Raw genomic sequence first — 20,258 nt, 5'->3', positions numbered from 1 at the left:
AAAAGGTGGAATAACTTTGATCGACACTTGATTAGATTATATGAAGATTTAAGCTGTCCACTGTGGGGAATATTAAAGCACCTTCATATGAATTACATTCATTGAAATTATGTTTAGTGGTTTAACGTAGGGATTATCGGTTAATTCTATGTCAGCTATCATTGCGTTTAATTCCTTTTTATCTTATAATGCATGTAATGCTATGCTTAATAATTACAACATCCATCCAAATAAAATATATTGAACAATTTTCACTTTATTTCCTCTTATTAAAGAGTATACCTGGACTTCCGGAAGGTGTTTAATAAGGTGCTGCACGAAAGGTTAATTCACAAGGTTAGATCACATGGGATTATGGGTAATTTATTTTATTGGCTAGGTAACTGGCTGATGGACAGAAGACAGAGTTGGGATAAGTGGGTGGTTTTTCTAGATGGCAAAAAGTAACTAGTGGGGTGCCACAGGGTTTGGTCCTTGGGGCCCCAGCTATTTACAGTCTATATTAACGACTTGGATACAGGGGTAGAAGGCTCTATAGCCAAATTTTCAGATGACACAAGAATAGATGGGACAGTAAGTTGCAATGAGGAAATAAGAACCCTACAAATGGATATAGATGGGTTAGGAAAGTGGGCCAAAAGGTGGCAGATGGAGTTTAATGTGGATAAATGTGAGGTCATGCAGTTTTTGTCGGAAAAATGGGAAAGCGACTTATCATCTAAATGAGGAGAAACTTCGGGGTGCTCTGGTGCAGAGGGGCCTGAGTGTTCACATTCATGAGTCACCGAAAACTAGCATGCAGATACAACAGATAATAAAGAAAGTGAATGGAATGTTGGCATTTATAGCTGAAGGAATAGAATATAAAGGGAAGGAAGTATTGTTGCAACTATACAAGGCATTGGTGAGGCTGCACCTAGAGTATTGTGCACAGTTTTGGTCCCCTTGAGGAAAGATGTAGTGGCATTGGAGGCAGTTCAGAGGAGGTTAACTAGATTGATTCCAGAGATGAGGGGTTTGTGGTCTGAAGAGAGAACAGTTTAGGCCGATACTCTCTGGAATTTAGAAGAATGAGAGGAGATCAAATTGAAATGTATATGATGATAAAAGGTCTGGATAAAGTGGACGTGGAGGGGATGCTTCCTCTTGTGGGAAATTCTAGGACAAGAGGTCATAGACTTAGAATGAGGTGTAGCAAATTTAAAAGAGTTGAGAAACTACTTCTCCCAAAGGGTTGTGGATCTGTGGAATTTGCTACCCCAAAGTGTGGTGGATTCTGGGACAGAGTAAATTTAAGGAGGAGTTAGACAGATTTTTAATTGGTAATGGGTTGAAGGAAAATGGGCATGAGGAGCATATCAGTCATGATCGATGGCGGAGCAGATTCGATGGGCCGAATGGCCTAATTTTCCTATATCTTATGAGCACAATTTTCCTTTCTTCTCGATTTCTATTTCTTTTTTCATCCAGAGAGCTCCGGATTTGCTTGCTCTACCTTTTTAAGGGAATATACCTTAACTGGGGTATATGGGCTTTGCCGGTGTCACACCCCGAGATGTCTATTGTACTCTAACCAAATGTCACAAAAAACTGAGAGACAATTTTAGCAGAAATGATTTAAGTTTAATTTGTGCAGTTTGTACAAGTTAACCCAGCTCCGATGTCTGGAGTAAAAATTGCAGGAGAGTATTGTGTACAATCCTAATACTGTATTGGAATAGAATGTTGCGCGAATCCATAGATTCCATCATATTTGTTTGACTTGCTTACATAATATAATAGAACGTTTAATCCAATTTTGAGTGACTTGTTGGCAGAATTGTTCTCTATCCATTTAATTTTTTCATATGGACAAAAGTTAGTACTGATTTTGGGTTTGCAAGGAAATAGAGAAACCTGTAACATGTTTGCGATATATACTACCTGACAATTGAAATCACAGCCTTAGTTTTATTATTACTGAAATAGACAGCAAACTAAGCTAGGAGTAGTTTTAATTTTTGACATGCAATCTTGCTAATTTACCACTTTGCTTTTTTACCTGTTATGTTTGACGGGGAGGTGATGGCGCAATGGTATTATCGCTAGACTATTAATCCAGAAACTCAGCTAATGTTCCGGGGACTTGGGTTCGAATCTCACCACGGCAGATGGTGGAATTTGAATTCAATAAAAAAAAATCTGGAATTAAGAATCTAGTGATGAAATGAAACCATTGTCGGAAAAACCCATCTTGTTCACTAATGCCCTTTAGGGAAGGAAATTTGCCATCCTTACCCGGTCTGGCCTACATGTGGCTCCAGAGCCACAGCAATGTGGTTGACTCTCAACTGCCCTCCAAGGGCAACTAGGTATGGGCAATAAATGCAGTAAGAGTTTTAACAACACTAGGTTAAAGTCCAACAGGTTTATTTGGTAGCAAATGCCATTAGCTTTCGGAGCGCTGCTGATTCTGTAACTTGATTTTGTGTTTCTGTGCCCTGTTTGAGAGCAGATTTCCGCTCCATCTTACGAAGGAGTAGCGCTCTGAAAGTTAATGGCATTTGCTACCAAATAAACCTGTTGGACTTTAACGTGGTGTTGTTAAAACTCTTACTGTGTTTACCCCAGTCCAACGCCGGCATCTCCACATCATGACAATAAATGCTGGCCAGCCAGTGATGATGTGGAGATGCCGGCGTTGGACTGGGGTAAACACAGTAAGAAGTTTAACAACACCAGGTTAAAGTCCAACAGGTTTATTTGGTAGCAAAAGCCACACAAGCTTTCGGAGCTCTAAGCCCCTTCTTCAGGTGAGTGGGAATTCTGTTCACAAACAGAGCTTATAAAGACACAGACTCAATTTACATGAATAATGGTTGGAATGCGAATACTTACGACTAATCAAGTCTTTAAGAAACAAAACAATGTGAGTGGAGAGAGCATCAAGACAGGCTAAAAAGATGTGTATTGTCTCCAGACAAGACAGCCAGTGAAACTCTGCAGGTCCATGCAACTGTGGGAGTTACAAATAGTGTGACATGAACCCAATATCCCGGTTGAGGCCGTCCTCGTGTGTGCGGAACTTGGCTATCAGTTTCTGCTCAGCGACTCTGCGCTGTCGTGTGTCGCGAAGGCCGCCTTGGAGAACGCTTACCCGAATATCAGAGGCCGAATGCCCGTGACCGCTGAAGTGCTCCCCAACAGGAAGAGAACAGTCTTGCCTGGTGATTGTCGAGCGGTGTTCATTCATCCATTGTCGCAGCGTCTGCATAGTTTCCCCAATGTACCATGCCTCGGGACATGTCTTGTCTGGAGACAGGCTAAAAAGATGTGTATTGTCTTGATGCTCTCTCCACTCACATTGTTTTGTTTCTTAAAGACTTGATTAGTTGTAAGTATTCGCATTCCAACCATTATTCATGTAAATTGCGTTTGTGTCTTTATATGCTCTGTTTGTGAACAGAATCCCCACTCACCTGAAGAAGGGGCTTGCAGCTCCGAAAGCTTGTGTGGCTTTTGCTACCAAATAAACCTGTTGGACTTTAACCTGGTGTTGTTAAACTTCAGCCAGTGATGCCCATGTCCCATGAATGAATAGAAGAAAAAAATTATATTGTGTAAAATAGACTGGACAATCTATACATCAGGAACAAATGTATTTATTAATATAGTGCCAAGGATCTTTATGGAGGCATAATTTAAAAAAAGAGATGAAGTAATATTTTTAAAAGTCCAATAGAAGAGGAATGGGGAAATGTGTTTTTTAAAAATAAAGTATAATATGTTGCAATGAAGTAAAAGGACTTTCAAAGTGGTCTGTGAACTAAGAATTTGTGTCAATGTAGCCCCAATTTTAATTTGAGTGGTTCAATTTAAAAATAACCTAATGGACAAGCTTTAGTCTCTAACAAGAGAGAAGTTAGTTTATTACAGAAACCACTGCTGAAAGTTACTTGGGTAATGGTTTAAAGTTTTGAAGTTATTAACTAAAATGCAGATAAGGGAGAAAATTTCAAATCCAGTTCTGAGGTATTATTTTGGATCCAATGCTCGGGTTCCTTCTTTCTAAAATGATTTGATTTATTATTGTCACATGTATCAGTATACAGTGAAAAGTATTGTTTCTTGTATGCTATACAGACAAAGCATACTGTTCATAGAGAAGGAAAGAAGAGGGTGCAGGATGTAGTGTTACAGTCATAGCTAGGGTGCAGAGAAAGATCAGCTTAGTGTGAGGTAGGTCCATTCAAAAGTCTGATGGCAGCAGGGAAGAAGCTATTCTTGAGTCAGTTGATGCGTGATTTCAGACTCTTGTATTGTATTCCCGACAGAAAAAGGTGAAAGAGAACATGTCTGGGCTGCGTAGTCCTTGATTATGCTGGCTGCTTTATTGAGGCAGTGGGAAATGTACATTCAGTGGATGAGAGGCTGGTTTGCATGATGGACTGGGCTTCATTCACAATTCCTGTAGTTTCTTGTGTCTTGGACAGAGCAGGTGTGATACCAAACCGTTATATAGCCAGAAAGAATGCTTTCTATGGTGCATCTATAAAAGTTGGCGAGAGTTGTAATGGATTTGCCGAATTTCTTTAGCCTTCTGAGAAAGTAGAGGCATTGGTGGGCTTTCTTAACTGTAGCGTTGGCATGGAAGGTGGTTGGTGAACTTGACACCTAGAAACTTGAAGGTCTCGACCATTTCCACCTCATCCTTGTTGATGTAGACAGGGGCATGTCCTCCACTACACTTCCTGAAGTCGATGGTTATATCCTTAGTTTTGTTGACATTGAAGGAGAGATTATTGTAGTTGCACCAGTTCACCAGATTCTCTCTTTTCTGTACTCCCCATACTTACTTTTGTACAGGGAAGATGGTTGTCGTCTTGATGTAGATAAGGACCTCAAATTGGTGTAAGGAGTGTTAAAGATGTATGTGAACACCCCTGCCAGCTGGTCTGTGCAGGATCTGAGTGCTTGTCCGGGTACCCCATCCAGGCCAGTCGCTTTCCGTGAGTTGACTTTCAAGATGGCTTACCTGACATCTGCAATGATGACTGTTTTGGCCGAGGTTTCCAGGGCGGAAGGCATGCTCTCGCTGACCTCTTGCTGAAATGGACATAGAATGCGTTGAGCTCATTGGGGAGGGGTGCATTTGTGCCGGCAATTCTGCATGCCATCATCTTGTAGCGGGTTATAGAACATAGAACATAGAACATAGAACATTACAGCGCAGAACAGGCCCTTCGGCCCACGATGTTGCACCGACCAGTTAAAAAAAAAAACTGTGACCCTCCAACCTAAACCAATTTCTTTTCGTCCATGAACCTATCTACGGATCTCTTAAACGCCCCCAAACTAGGCGCATTTACTACTGATGCTGGCAGGGCATTCCAATCCCTCACCACCCTCTGGGTAAAGAACCTACCCCTGACATCGGTTCTATAACTACCCCCCCCTCAATTTAAAGCCATGCCCCCTCGTGCTGGATTTCTCCATCAGAGGAAAAAGGCTATCACTATCCACCCTATCTAAACCTCTAATAATCTTATATGTTTCAATAAGATCCCCTCTTAGCCGCCGCCTTTCCAGCGAAAACAATCCCAAATCCCTCAGCCTCTCCTCATAGGATCTCCCCTCCATACCAGGCAACATCCTGGTAAACCTCCTCTGCACCCTCTCCAAAGCCTCCACATCCTTCCTGTAATGTGGGGACCAGAACTGCACACAGTACTCCAAGTGCGGCCGCACCAGAGTTGTGTACAGTTGCAACATAACGCTACGACTCCTAAATTCAATCCCCCTACCAATAAACGCCAAGACACCATATGCCTTCTTAACAACCTTATCTACTTGATTCCCAACTTTCAGGGATCTATGCACACATACACCTAGATCCCTCTGCTCCTCCACACTATTCAAAGTCCTCCCGTTAGCCCTATACTCAACACATCTGTTATTCCTACCAAAGTGAATTACCTCACACTTCTCCGCATTAAACTCCATCCGCCACCTCTCGGCCCAACTTTGCAACCTGTCTAAGTCTTCCTGCAAACTACGACACCCTTCCTCACTGTCTACCACACCACCGACTTTGGTGTCATCAGCAAATTTGCTAATCCACCCAACTATACCCTCATCCAGATCATTAATAAATATTACAAACAGCAGTGGCCCCAAAACAGATCCCTGAGGTACACCACTTGTAACCGCACTCCATGATGAATATTTACTATCAACCACCACCCTCTGTTTCCTATCCGCTAGCCAATTCCTGATCCAATTTCCTAGATCACCCCCAATCCCATACATCTGCATTTTCTGCAGAAGCCTACCATGGTGAACCTTATCAAACGCCTTACTAAAATCCATATATACCACGTCCACTGCCTTGCCCCCATCCACCTCCTTGGTCACTTTCTCAAAAAACTCAATAAGGTTAGTAAGGCACGACCTACCTGCCACAAAACCATGCTGACTATCACCTATCAATTCATTACTCTCCAAATAACTATAAATCCTATCCCTTATAATTTTTTCCAACATCTTGCCGACAACAGAAGTGAGACTCACCGGTCTATAATTCCCGGGGAAGTCTCTGTTCCCCTTCTTAAACAATGGGACAACATTCGCTAACCTCCAATCTTCTGGTACTATACCAGAGGCCAACGACGACCTGAAGATCAGAGCCAGAGGCTCTGCAATCACTTCTCTTGCCTCCCAGAGAATCCTTGGATAAATCCCATCCGGACCAGGGGATTTATCTATTTTCAGACCCTCCAGAATATCCTGCACATCCTCCTTATCAACTGTAATACTGTCTATTCTACTCCCTTGCAACCCAGTGTCCTCCTCAGCTATATTCATGTCCCCTTGCGTGAACACCGAAGAGAAATATTGGTTCAATGCTTCACCAATCTCCTCCGGTTCCACACATAACTTCCCTCTGCCATCTATAACTGGCCCTAAACTTGCCCTAACCAACCTTCTGTTCTTGACATACCTATAGAACGCCTTAGGATTCTCTTTAACCCTATCCGCCAAAGTCTTCTCATGTCCCCTTTTAGCCCTTCTAAGCTCGCTCTTCAACTCCCTCTTAGCCAATCTAAAGCTTTCTAGTGCACTACCCGAGTGCTCACGTCTCATCCGAACATAAGCCTCCTTTTTCTTTTTAACCAACAAAGAAACTTTTTTGGTGCACCACGGTTCCCTAGCCCTACCAATTCCTCCTTGCCTGACAGGGACATACCTATCACAGACTCGCAGTAGCTGCTCCTTGAAAAAACTCCACATGTCGGACGTTCCCAGTCCCTGTAATCTCCTAGTCCAACCTATGTTTCCTAATTCTCTCCTAATAGCCTCATAATTACCCTTCCCCCAGCTAAAACCATTGGCCCGAGGTTCATGCCTATCCCTTTCCATCACTAAGGTGAACGTAACCGAATTGTGGTCACTATCACCAAAATGCACACCAACTTCCAAGTCTAGCACCTGGTCTGGCTCATTTCCCAGCACCAGATCCAATATAGCCTCACCTCTAGTTGGCCTGTCTACATACTGAGTCAAAAAACCTTCCTGCACGCTTTGAACAAAAACTGACCCCTCTAACGAGCTAGAGCTATAACAATTCCAGTCAATATTAGTCAAGTTAAAATCCCCCATAACAATTGCCCTATTACTTTCACTCCTAAGCAGGATTGACTCCGCAATCCTTTCCTCAACCTCTCTAGAACTTTTAGGAGGTCTATAAAAGACTCCCAACAGGGTGACCTCTCCTCTCCTATTTCTAATCTCCGCCCATACTACCTCAACAGATAAGTCCTCATCAAACCTCCTCTCTGACACTGTGATACAATCTCTGACCAATAATGCTACCCCTCCCCCTCTTCTACCTCCTTCCCTACTTCGACAAAAACATTTGAACCCCGGGACCTGCAGCATCCATTCCTGCCCCTGCTCTATCCATGTCTCTGAAATAGCCACAACATCGAAGTCCCAGGTACTGATCCACGCTGCAAGTTCACCCACTTTATTGCGAATACTCCTGGCATTGAAGTATACACATTTCAAACCCTGCTCCACCCCACCTCTGCAATGCCGTGCATTGCAGTCCCCATCCATGCATCCCTCACTTTCAGCCCCACTACTCAGGATCCCTCCCCCCCCCCCCCCGAATCAGTTTAAACCTCCCTGCATGGCCTTAGCAAATTTACCCCCCAGGATATTGGTCCCCTTCTGATTAAGGTGTAGACCATCCTTCTCATAGAGGTCACACCTTCCCCAGTACGAGCCCCAATTGCTTAAGTACCTGAACCCCTCCCTCCTGCACCATCCCCTCAGCCATGAATTCAAACCTTCCCTCTCCCTATTCCTCTCTAAACTATCCCGTGGTACAGGCAAGAGTCCAGAGATAACCACTCTGTCAGTCTTGGCCTTTAGTTTCCACCCCAACTCCATAAATCCCTGCCTAATATCCCCTTCCCCTATCCTCCCTATGTCGTGTGTCCCCACATGTACAATAACTTGTGGTTTATCTCCCTCCCCCCTAAGAGTCCTGAATACCCTGTCAGACACATCCCGGACCCCAGCCCCTGGTAGGCAACACACCAACCCTGAGTCCCTACCTTTAGTTCCGACCCTCCTATCTGTCTCCTTAATTGTGGAGTCCCCAATCACAAGGCCCAGTCTTTTACAGCCCCTAACCACCTGAGCTTTCTCACTCGGCTCACCCCCAGAGATCTGCTCTCTATGCTCAGTTGATTCCTCCTCAACTGTAGCCTCCAGCACCGAAAACCTATTATGGAGGGGAACCGCCCCAGGGGATTGTCTTCCCGATTGCTTCTTACCCCTCCTCCTGGCATTGACCCAAGCCTCATTTCTAGGAGTTACTATTTCTCTATAACTCCTATCAACTTCCACCTCCGCCTCCCGAATTATGCGGAGTTCCTCTACCTCCCCCTCCAGCTCCTTTACACGCTCCTCCAGAAGCTGCAATCTAATGCACTTCATACAACTAAAATCTCCTGAAACACTACTGGATTTCCTCACCACATACATCCCACAGGAGATGCAGCATACTGCCTGAACTGCCATCCCTGAAGCCATTACCAGCAAGAAAAAAAGAAAACAAAAAAAACTTCCCCACACTTCCCCAACTGTCACTCTCCACTGCAGCCCGAGCAGCACTCCCTCAGTGAGACACCAACTGTCACACTCTACTGCAGCCCGAGCAGCACTCCCTCAGTGAGATACCAACTGTCACACTCTACTGCAGCCCGAGCAGCACTCCAAAATGGCTTGAGAACCTTGCCATAGTCGGTGGGAGTCCATGTAGCTAGCCTGGGACTCTAGCTTGATCTGGTACCAAAGTGGTTGAAACTTCGAGGTTTTGATTAGCAGCTGTGATGGCTTCTGCAGTCAATCAGTCACTGTTTGCCTCTGTGAGCTGCGCAGGCTTGGAGGGCCGAAGGGTCTGTTCCTGTGCTGCATTCTTTGTTCTTTGTTCTTTCGGGTGGATTCATCAGGTTGGCAAAGTTTTGGAAGAGAGAAGTTTCCTATTCCTCACTAATTCTGCAGTTACCACATGTGGATTGCCTGGACTCTTCAGCAGACTAACAGTTGATTTCTGAATACCTTCCTCTTTTTCCTCCCTTGACCAAGAACCCTTGCTGCTGATGCTTTTCAGTTCCTTCTGGGGTTCAGCACACGAAATGGTTCTCAAACAGACTTTATAGTTCCAAAACTTAAAATGTCTGCTCTGTTAATTTTTGATGAAGCATTGTTCCACCAGGCAAAAAAATTAATTATGTTAAGGTCCTTTGAAGTTCCTTCCTGTCTCCCGTTCCCTCAGAAATACAAGTTTTTTTCCACTTTTTTTAGAATTCAAGGGGACATCCCTGGAGGGTCTTTGAATTTTAATGACTTTTTGTTGTGAGCTCTAGACATACAAGTCCAGCAAGGTTTGAATAAACACTGGAAGGTGCCATGTTGTATGTCCATACTTCCATTTTGAAAAAGTGGCTTTTAATCTCAATGTAAAGGACTGAAAGCAGAGATGTAACTTGAAAGCAATTGTCCTTAAAATCTATAATATAATAACATGTTTTGTGACAATTTGGTGGGAAATTGGTTTAAGGAGTATGAGAAACAGTAACAACAGGATTAACAATATTTTAAAAATGCAGGCATGAAAAGGTTTTTGAGCAATTAATCAGCCATTCCTTCAATGGTATTTAATTTCATTCTGTTGTCTGAACCTCTGTCCTCCTTACATAAAACGATTGCTGTCATAGGGCTTTGAGGATTGAGCCGGAACAGATTTCATTCAATACAATATGTTAGAAAATTAAAACCTTTTGAAAATTGCATGAGGAAATGTGGGGTTGAAATAAGTATTGCATGCACAGGCTATATGCAGGACTTGTGAATTATTTGCAAGGATGTTGCTAGGACTCGCAAACTTCAGCTGAGGTAAAATTGGATGTGCTGGAGTAGTTTTCTTGGGAAAAGAGGCTGCTGAGGGGAGATTTATTTTGAGAAGTATAAAATTTGAGGGGCCTATACAGAGTGGCTAGAAAGGACTTGTTTTCTTTAGCACATAGGTCATTAACCGGGGGAGCACAAAACTTAAAGGTATCAGTAGAAGGATTGGAGGAAAGTTGAGGAGAAATTTATTTTTGACCAGGCGGTGACGTGTGGTCTGGAACCCAAAAGTCTGCCACAAGAGGCAGAAGCATTCTTTGATTTTTAAAAATACTTAGATATGCACTTGCAGTGCTGGAATCTGCAGGGTTGTAGCCCAAAAGCTGGGCAGTTCTTTCTTGGTGGAAGGAGAGGATGGTCCAAGCCTCCTGTGCCATAAATTTCTATGATTGTAATATTACTTACCCTTGCTCTTCTGTTGTCTTCCTCCTCATCAGTCTTGTTTACCAAGTTGTCATTTTGCCTGACCTGCCATTCCCTTGTGCTTAGACATTTGTTATTTACTGGTTAAAAAAATTACTTTCAACACCCCTGCCTCCCTTCTATAAATTGTGAGGAAAATGAGAGCCTTTATTTATTTATTTTGCAATATCATTGTCATATTATCATATACTAGGAAACAAGCTTCTAGGAGTGACTGGTTTAATTTAATTGGAGACAGTAGACTGCAAATGTCAAAACATCTATAAAGAAGATGTGAAGGCAAGTGGTTTGAAATGGTAATGAACAGAGATTCAGGAGAGCTTGAATAGGACTTGAGGCAAATAAAAGTGGTCTGAGGGTGGTGGATCTCTGGAATTTTCTGCCCACTGAAGTGGTGGAGGCTACCTCGTTGAATATGTTTAAATCACGGATAGATGGATTCCTGATCGGTAAGGGAATTAGGGGTTATAGGGATCAGGTGGGTAAGTGGAACTGATCCACTTCAGATCAGCCATGATCTTATTGAATGGCAGGGCAGGCTTGAGGGGCTAGATGGCCTACTCCTGCTCCTATTTCTTATGTTCTTAAAGTTGATTGTTGTATTTCAAAAGGAACATGTACAATTGGACGATTGTTACTAGAAGAGCCAAAATAGTGGAAGTTTATTTTTTAAATATAGTAGTCATAAAGTTTAAGAAAGCAGGTTGATAATCTGGGAAAAGGAATATCTAAAGGATTGTAGGAACAATAGAGTGTCAGATCAAAGGGAAAAACAGATTTAAGGAAACATTGAAGACTGTGGTATGCGTGTGGCTGAGATGTTGAACACAACAATGCGTGTGTTGAAGCCAGACCTGTGAACACCAGTTTGCTGCCACCCTTGGAATGGAGAAGTTGTGTAATATTCCCCCTAAGAGCAGCAGGGCATTGTGTGATAATGTTACTGGAATTTGCTATAGATTAAAAATCTGAGGACTGTTGCCATCAAAATGGGGTTTAGCTGAGTTTATTTAAGTCAAAATCTTTTCGCAAATGTTTGTACAATACCATTAACCATGTAAAGACGTTTTTGTGAATCATCACAATTGGCCTGAGAGTTACTTATCTTGACTTCAAATAACTCGTAATGCACAAGTTACAAAATCGTGACGGCTGATTCAAGTCTCCCTGTGGTATTTGGGCAGCCTGGCACTTACATCTGCCATGCCATAAAATATAACAGGAACTTGTGGAAAAATAATTGAATGTTAACGTGCAACATAATCTTGGCTCAGCATTTTCATAACTGCAACATTTTCCTGGCAAGTGCAAACCAGATATCCTATTGTGAGGGAATCTGTGTCTTTAAACTTAATACTTCGGTTTTGAAGCAGAAACTGAACTGAAAAAGGGAAACAGAACAGGTAAACATAGAAAGGAAACTGACCCTCCCTGTTTCTAAGGAAATTAAAATAAAGGTTTGGAAACCAAACCTTCTGAGCAAACTGACCCTGGTTAAAAGGTATACAAAGACACTGATCAGTACAAGTTGAGGAATCCACTGGTATATTTCAGGAAAGCTGAAGAAGGCAGTGTCCAGAGTAAGAAGCTGAGAATACAGTGCTGCAGCTGTTTCTATTACTGGATGATGACATTGGTGGGTCTACGCCAGGCTTGTCCAACCTTTTGAATATTTGTCGCTCAAGGGGCTGATGAGCAAATTTCAGGAAGATGAGGTTTGGCACAAAAATAAACAATTTCAATAATAGTTCGGATTTTAACGAAAGAAACTATTGCTGAGCAAAACAATAGCCATGTCATAGCAATCAATTAAGTTTTTAAAAAAATAACTAGCATGTGAGAGGGTCAGTGTATGTGGGTGGTAGTGTGTGTGTTGGTGTGTAGAGGTAAGAGTGAGCAAGAAACATGAGACTGGACATAAAATAGATTCACACCGTCACACACCTGTCTGCATGCGCACATCGCCCACATGCACCTCGCCCACACGCACCCTCTACATTTCCTAGTAACTGACTAGGCAGAGACCTAATGACAGGATACCTCTCCAAGTCTGTTGGTTTTGGAAAACCATACATGATACCGGTTGGCTGAGTTAGAAAAGAATAGAAACTTTTATACTAGGAAGAAATGACAAAAGCCTTCATAATTGATGCAACTGTCCAGTGTTGTCTGTCATTTAGCATAACTGTAATATTACAAAGTAGGCTTGCACGAGATGCTGGACAAATTGCATTAAAATATAGCTTGAAATGTATTTGAACTTTTTTAAAGGAACTATAATGTATAATTTGTAGGGTTCAGAATTTGTTGTGATGGGGCCAATTATACATTATATTTCAGTAGTGTAACTGTCAATATATGCTTCAATTTCTGTCTTGGGATTTGGATGCTGCTAATGCATTTTTGCACATCCCTGGTTACAGAGAAATAGGTGGTGGGGGACCTCTGCAGCTGTCCTTGTGATTAGGATGCTTTCACAGTGGTGTAGGGCATGGAATTCCAGTATGTTAACTGTGACAATAAAGGAACAGTGATGTATATCCAAATCAGGATTATGTTGCAAGGCATTGCTGCACTAGTGGTTCTTGGTTGTAACTGTCACAAGGGTGGTGCTTTTGAAGCAACCATGGTAGTGTACTCTGTAGATTGTGAATTCAGTAAGAAGTTTAACAACACCAGGTTAAAGTCCAACAGGTTTATTTGGTAGCAAAAGCCACACAAGCTTTCGAGGCTCTAAGCCCCTTCTTCAGGTGAGTGGGAATTCTGTTCACAAACAGAACTTATAAAGACACAGACTCAATTTACATGAATAATGGTTGGAATGCGAATACTTACAACTAATCCAGTCTTTAAGAAACAAAACAATGGTAAATTCTGCAGCCACAATGAGCTTTTGATTGAGATTGATCCAGTGACAGGGGAACTGATCAGACAAACTCTTAGATGTTGTTGCTGGTTCACCTATGTAGATAGATAATGAATCATTTATAAGACGTCAGTCAGGAGGTGATTATATTGTTGCAGACTCCTTATCCTCTGCCCTTCTCTTGTAGCCACAGTGTTAATAGCTGTTAGGTTTCAGGGCAATGATGACTTCCAAATTAGGGTACATGGTGATAGCACCATTGAGGGATAAGATTGATGACTAGGAGTTGGCTTATTCAAAACCATCATTAGCAGTCATATGTAAAAAGTCATTGTTATTTGCTGTTCAGTGATCCAAGCCTGGATGATCAGGTCCCAATTCAGCTGCTATAGATTGCTTCATTATTAGAGGAGTTGTGAATGGTGCTGAACATTAGAATAGTCAGTGAAAAGCTCCACTATTGCTATGTGATTCAAGCAACTGCACATACTTGGCTGCTTCCCTGAACAAGATGTCTTGAGCATCTGAGATGCCTCATAATATTTGTATTAGGTATAACTGTAGCCACTGGATAATTTTCACTTTTGATTCCCCCTTTGACTTCAATTTGACTTGCGCTCTGTGGTGCTATACTTGGTCGAATGCTGCCTTCATGTTGCAATTGCTGCTTCTCCACTGACATTAAGCTTGGGCATCCATGTTTGGGCCAAAGTTGTGATGTGGCTTGGAGAAGAATTGTTCTCCCAGATTGAAATGATGAATTTTGCCATAATTCCTACTGCTTACTGTTCATTTTTTTTTTGTAAAAGTGCAGGGATAAAGAGGGATCAATCCACATGCCACCCTATGAATTTGAGTTATTTAGTTAAATGTACACAGCACAGTTAAGTCCATCACGTAGAAAATGATGGATGCTTCGAGCTTTTCGACAAGGCTGTATCTTCATTTGGTAGTTCAGACATCACTGCCCAGAGAACATCTCAAACAGTTCATTTATTTCCACATTGTTTGACCTAATGAGGTATTCTTGCAGCCTCCAACTCCTCACAATGAGCCTCAACTGTTTGTTACTGCAATTTTTCACATCTGGTCCAATATTGAATGTTCTACTAAATGGACTGGTGTTTCTTTTTGACAATTGAAGTTTTCCAAAGATTACCTGTGGAAAATAACACGGAAATTTGTGTACACTTTGAATACTATGTCATGAAGTTGTAATGGACATGAGATGGTTAATATTTTAAACTGCTGACATTGTGAGAACACATTACAAAGTAATCTTAAAGCATAGTAGATATTTGTTTACAATTTTATTTCCTAGTAACCTATTGCAGATTTAATTAATCTGCTAGTCATTATGTTTCATATCTGATAGTTCAGTGCAAAAGTGATAGTGCCTCGGCTTTATTTGCACATCTGGTAGAGAAAGAGATGCAAAATGAGAACAATCTTAGCTTCCATGGAAAGCAGCACAAATTTAATGGGCTAGGTTTTCCGATTGAACTGTTATTGACATTACACTCGTTTTAAGAGGCTACTGTTGATATCATGATTGGAATGTCTAGGCAACTCACTCAAATAATGGAACTGTTAATAACCCAGAAAGAAAATCCAGTAAAACTTGGAAATGACTGGTACTGGTCTGAACTGGACTTGTATACCTTAAAATAGAAATCCACATTGTACCAGTCAGTTCCAAGTTTTACTATTTTTTTCCGTCTGGGTAATCACAATTCTATTCAGATGCTGCAAAGCTCAAACTTCTTTGAGCTTCTTTGAGCTAGTTTGCGGACGACACAAAATTGGCAGGACTTGCAGATAGTGAGGAGCATTGTCAGAAGCTACAGAAGGATATAGATAGGCTGGAAATTTGGGCAAAGAAATGGCAGATGGAGTTCAATCCTGATAAATGCGAAGTGATGCATTTTGGTAGAAATAATGTAGGGAGGAGCTACACGATAAATGGCAGAACCATAAAGGGTGTAGATATGCAGAGGGACCTGGGTGTGCAAGTCCACAGATCTTTGAAAGTGATGTCACAGGTGGAGAAGGTGGTGAAGAAGGCATATGGCATGCTTGCCTTTATAGGACAGGGCATAGAGTATAAAAGTTGGGGTCTGATGTTGCAGATGTATAGAACGTTGGTTCGGCCACATCTGGAATACTGCGTCCAGTTCTGGTCGCCACACTACCAGAAGGACGTGGAGGCTTTGGAGAGAGTACAGAGGAGGTTTACCAGGATGTTACCTGGTATGGAGGGGCTTAGTTATGAGGAGAGATTGGGTAAACTGGGGTTATTCTCCCTGGAAAGACGGAGGATGAGGGGAGACTTAATAGAGGTGTATAAAATTATGAAAGGCATAGATAGGGTGAACGGTGGGAAGCTTTTCCCCAGGTCGGTGGTGACGTTCACGAGGGGTCATGGGTTCAAGGTGAAGGGGGGGAGGTTTAATACGGATATCAGACGGACATATTTTACACAGAGGGTGGTGGGGGCCTGGAATGCGCTGCCAGGCAAGGTGGTGGAGGCGGACACACTGGGAACGTTTAAGACTTGTCTAGACAGCCATATGAACGGAGTGGGAATGGAGGGATACAAAAGAATGGTCTAGTTTGGACCAGGGAGCGGTGCGGGCTTGGAGGGCCGAAGGGCCTGTTCCTGTGCTGTATTGTTCTTTGTTCTTTGTTCTTCTTGTGCTGGGACCACTCTTGTCCACTAATGTTCTCTATTGTGTATAAGGCAGACTAATTTCTTAAAGTAAAGCATGGTGTTGCAGTGTAAATCATGTGGTATTGAAATTCAAATATTGTGTTACAGCTGTGAAAGTCTGGTATCTAGGATGATACTTTCAGCCAGCCCAAAAAAGGAATCAAACTATATGCCATTTGATAAAGATAGCACATAGTTAAGACAAAAACTTAATACTGCTGATGCTGGAAATCTGAAATCACAAAGTTGTTACAGCACAGGAGGAGGTAATTTAGCCCATTGTGTATGTACCAGCTCTTCATAGGAGAAATTTATTTAGTGCCATACCCCTGCTTTCTGCCCATAGCCCTACATCTTTTTTTCCAGCTAACAGCAGAATTCCTTTTGAGTGCTTCAATTGAGTCTACCTCCACCACACACTCAGGCAGTGTATTCCAAATCCTAACCATTCACTGCATGAAAAGGCTTCCCCTTGTGTTGCCAATAACCTTTTGCTAGTTACCTTGTTTTTGTCCTACCGTAGGCTTTATTATCCATGCTCTCAACCTACCCTGCTAACTTCAATGAATTCTGCACATATATACCCAGATTCCTATGCTCTTGCAGATCTTTTGGTGTTGTACCCTTTGTCTCTCCATGTTCTTCCTACAAAAATGAATTGCTTCACACTTTTCAAACATTTGATAGATAAAGCCCTAAACTCACTTGCTGGTCCATACTATGTTAGGTGATCTGTTAGAATGCTATTAGTCTCTACAGCCAAATGTCAGGAAGGGAAAAGTTAGCCCAAAGGTCCTTGCTCCCGAATGCTACCCATTGAGTCTTCTGGAAAGTGCATGTGGTTGCAAGTCAGGTGGAAATGAACCTGAGCGCTCATGATAAAATAGCCTTGCTGTCAGACAGAAGGCAGAGAGTTGGGATAAAAGGTTCTTTCTCAGAATGGCAACCGGTGACAAGTGGTGTCCCGCAGGGTTCAGTGTTGGGGCCACAGCTGTTCTCTTTATATATTAACGATCTAGATGACGGGACTGGGAGCATTCTGGCCAAGTTTGCCGATGATACAAAGATAGGTGGAGGGGCAGGTAGTATTGAGGAGGTGGGGAGGCTGCAGAAAGATTTAGACAGTTTAGGAGAGTGGTCCAAGAAGTGGCTGATGAAATTCAACGTGGGCAAGTGCGAGGTTGTACACTTTGGAAAAAAGAATAGAGGCATGGACTATTTTCTAAACGGTGACAAAATTCATAATGCTAAAGTGCAAAGGGACTTGGGAGTCCTAGTCCAGGATTCTCTAAAGGTAAACTTGCAGGTTGAGTCCGTAATTAAGAAAGCAAATGTAATGCTGTCATTTATCTCAAGAGGCTTGGAATACAAAAGCAGGGATGTACTTCTGAGGCTTTATAAAGCACTGGTTAGGCCCCATTTGGAGTACTGTGAGCAATTTTGGGCCCCACACCTCAGGAAGGACATACTGGCACTGGAGCGGGTCCAGCGGAGATTCACACGGATGATCCCAGGAATGGTAGGCCTGACATACGATGAACGTCTGAGGATCGTGGGATTATATTCATTGGAGTTTAGGAGGTTGAGGGGAGATCTGATAGAAACTTACAAGATAATGAACGGCTTAGATAGGATGGACGTAGGGAAGTTGTTTCCATTAACAGGGGAGACTAGGACGCGGGGGCACAGCCTTAGAATAAAAGGGAGTCACTTTAGAACAGAGATGAGGAGAAATTTCTTCAGCCAGAGAGTGGTGGGTCTGTGGAATTCATTGCCACAGAGGGCTGTGGAGGCCGAGACGTTGAGCGTCTTCAAGACAGAAATTGATAAATTCTTGATTTCTCGAGGAATTAAGGGCTATGGGGAGAGAGCGGGTAAATGGAGTTGAAATCAACCATGATTGAATGGTGGAGTGGACTCGATGGGCCGAATGGCCTTACTTCCGCTCCTATGTCTTATGGTCTTATGGTCTAACTCTTGAGGAAGGATGTGCCTGGTTTTAGGCCTTGGTGTAGAGTTTCAGATTTCTGTTCTGTTCATCAAACATCAGTTTGCATTGAACAGTTGACAATCGTTATCCACTACTCAGGAAAGATCCATACATTCCCAGTTTCAAAGACTCATACCCTAGGCTAACAATTACATGCAGCAGAGAGACTTCTATATTTTTATTGGAGATAATGTTTCTCAGATGAGGCATTAAACCAAGGCCTATCTTACCTGGATGTGAAAAATCTCATAACTAAATTTGAAGATGAATATGGAGTTCTCCTGATATCCTGGTAGAACATTAATCCCTCAACCAAATCACTAAAACTGATTTTTTTTTTTTTGTTGCCTTTTAGCTCATTGTTTTTTGTGGGAACTTGCTGTGTGCAAATAGGAAAACATGGCAGCCAATGTTACAACAGTGACTACACTTTAAATTAATTTGCTCTGATATGCTTTGGGACATCTTGCACTTGTGAAAGTTGCTATATGAGCAAGTTAATGCAGTGTTAAGGAACCATCTTTAGACCTGAAACATGGACTGACATACATTTCTACATGGATGCTACCTGAGCTACTCGATATTGGCAACTATTTTTTGGTTTCTGGTTTCAGATTTGCTGTGCTGTTGTATTTTGTTTTGTCTGTATATGTATAGTGGCTTTGAAATTATTGTGAGCTAAGCTTTTGGATGTCGTTCTCTGGCCAGATTTTGGTTAAAGCCCATATAGGGCTATGAGTGGAAAAACTGCACAGCAGGTCTGTACAGTGAGCTGTATTGTTAAGCCTCATGGTAGCTGTACAAAGTGATTGTCCTTCATTTCCAGTGTTACCTTGCTTACTTTATTTCTCTTGATTATTTTTGCCCTCCTATCCTGAAGCTATTAGTGTCATAGAGAAATGCCAAAGATTCTATAAATAATGTACTGTACAGATATCAGGTTTTTCTCCACATATCCCAATATTTTGTCCTCGGGGCCTCTAACAATATGACATACTGAATCCTGTTATAATCTAGTTTGATTAAAATATGCATTGGCAGCATGACAGAGTTGACTTTGGGGAAAAGTACGAACTGTCCAAAAGATCTTGTTTCTTTAAGGTAGGGTGATTTCTAGTCTTCCTAGAATAAAGTTGACTAAACTGAAACAAAGCTAAGTAAAATACAATATCAGTGTTACAAACTTACAATCTCTGGGACTGCGTGGTTAAGTTTAGGAATGCAAGGCTAATCATGTTTTGCTGCAGTTTTCCTAAAATAGCTGTGGAGGCTTAAAATACAGAGGTGTTCATTCTCAAACCTCTTCCATTTTGCTGTACTTTTTAGGTCATCACTGTAGCTGGTTCATCCAGATAAGTCATTTACCATATGTGTATTTCTCGCTTTAGGCCTTGATGTCTGGAATGATTTTGAGAAAGAAATGTGGTTCCATTGCAGCCTATGAAAAGGCTAGGTTGGTAATGAATGCCACTACAAATGTTGGAATATGATCATGCGTGCTGTCTATGGTGGCATTTTTTCTCCATTAGTAACAGTGTGGTGGAAATGTAGGGTGGCAACAGACCTAATTTACTGAATCTTCCGATGAATGAGTAAAATGTGTATATTTGAGATTAGATGATGTGTTTTTGGTAGGTGAATTCAGGAACTCAACCACAATAGAGTTGTTTTCTCTCGGTTATAACTACAACAATAAGTTATGTTTATTCAGCATATTTTAAGTAATAAAATGTTCCAAGGCACTTCAAGGATAATCTCTGACAAAAACTGAACCATTTATGGAGACAATAAGACTCGTCAGCAAAAGGTTG

At 42.0% G+C, this 20,258-nt stretch overlaps 1 protein-coding gene across 4 annotated transcripts in view; it reads left to right on the top strand.

Annotated features, from left to right (window-relative positions):
* samd4a (sterile alpha motif domain containing 4A) overlaps positions 1 to 20,258 on the top strand; it is a 188,024-nt gene that overhangs the window by 26,707 nt on the left and 141,059 nt on the right. The gene's annotated exons all lie outside the window — the stretch shown is intronic.

This window comes from Mustelus asterias, chromosome 18, assembly GCF_964213995.1.
Source record: "Mustelus asterias chromosome 18, sMusAst1.hap1.1, whole genome shotgun sequence".
In the NCBI taxonomy this organism is placed as follows: domain Eukaryota; kingdom Metazoa; phylum Chordata; class Chondrichthyes; order Carcharhiniformes; family Triakidae; genus Mustelus; species Mustelus asterias.
This window is presented reverse-complemented; position numbering and strand designations above follow the sequence as displayed.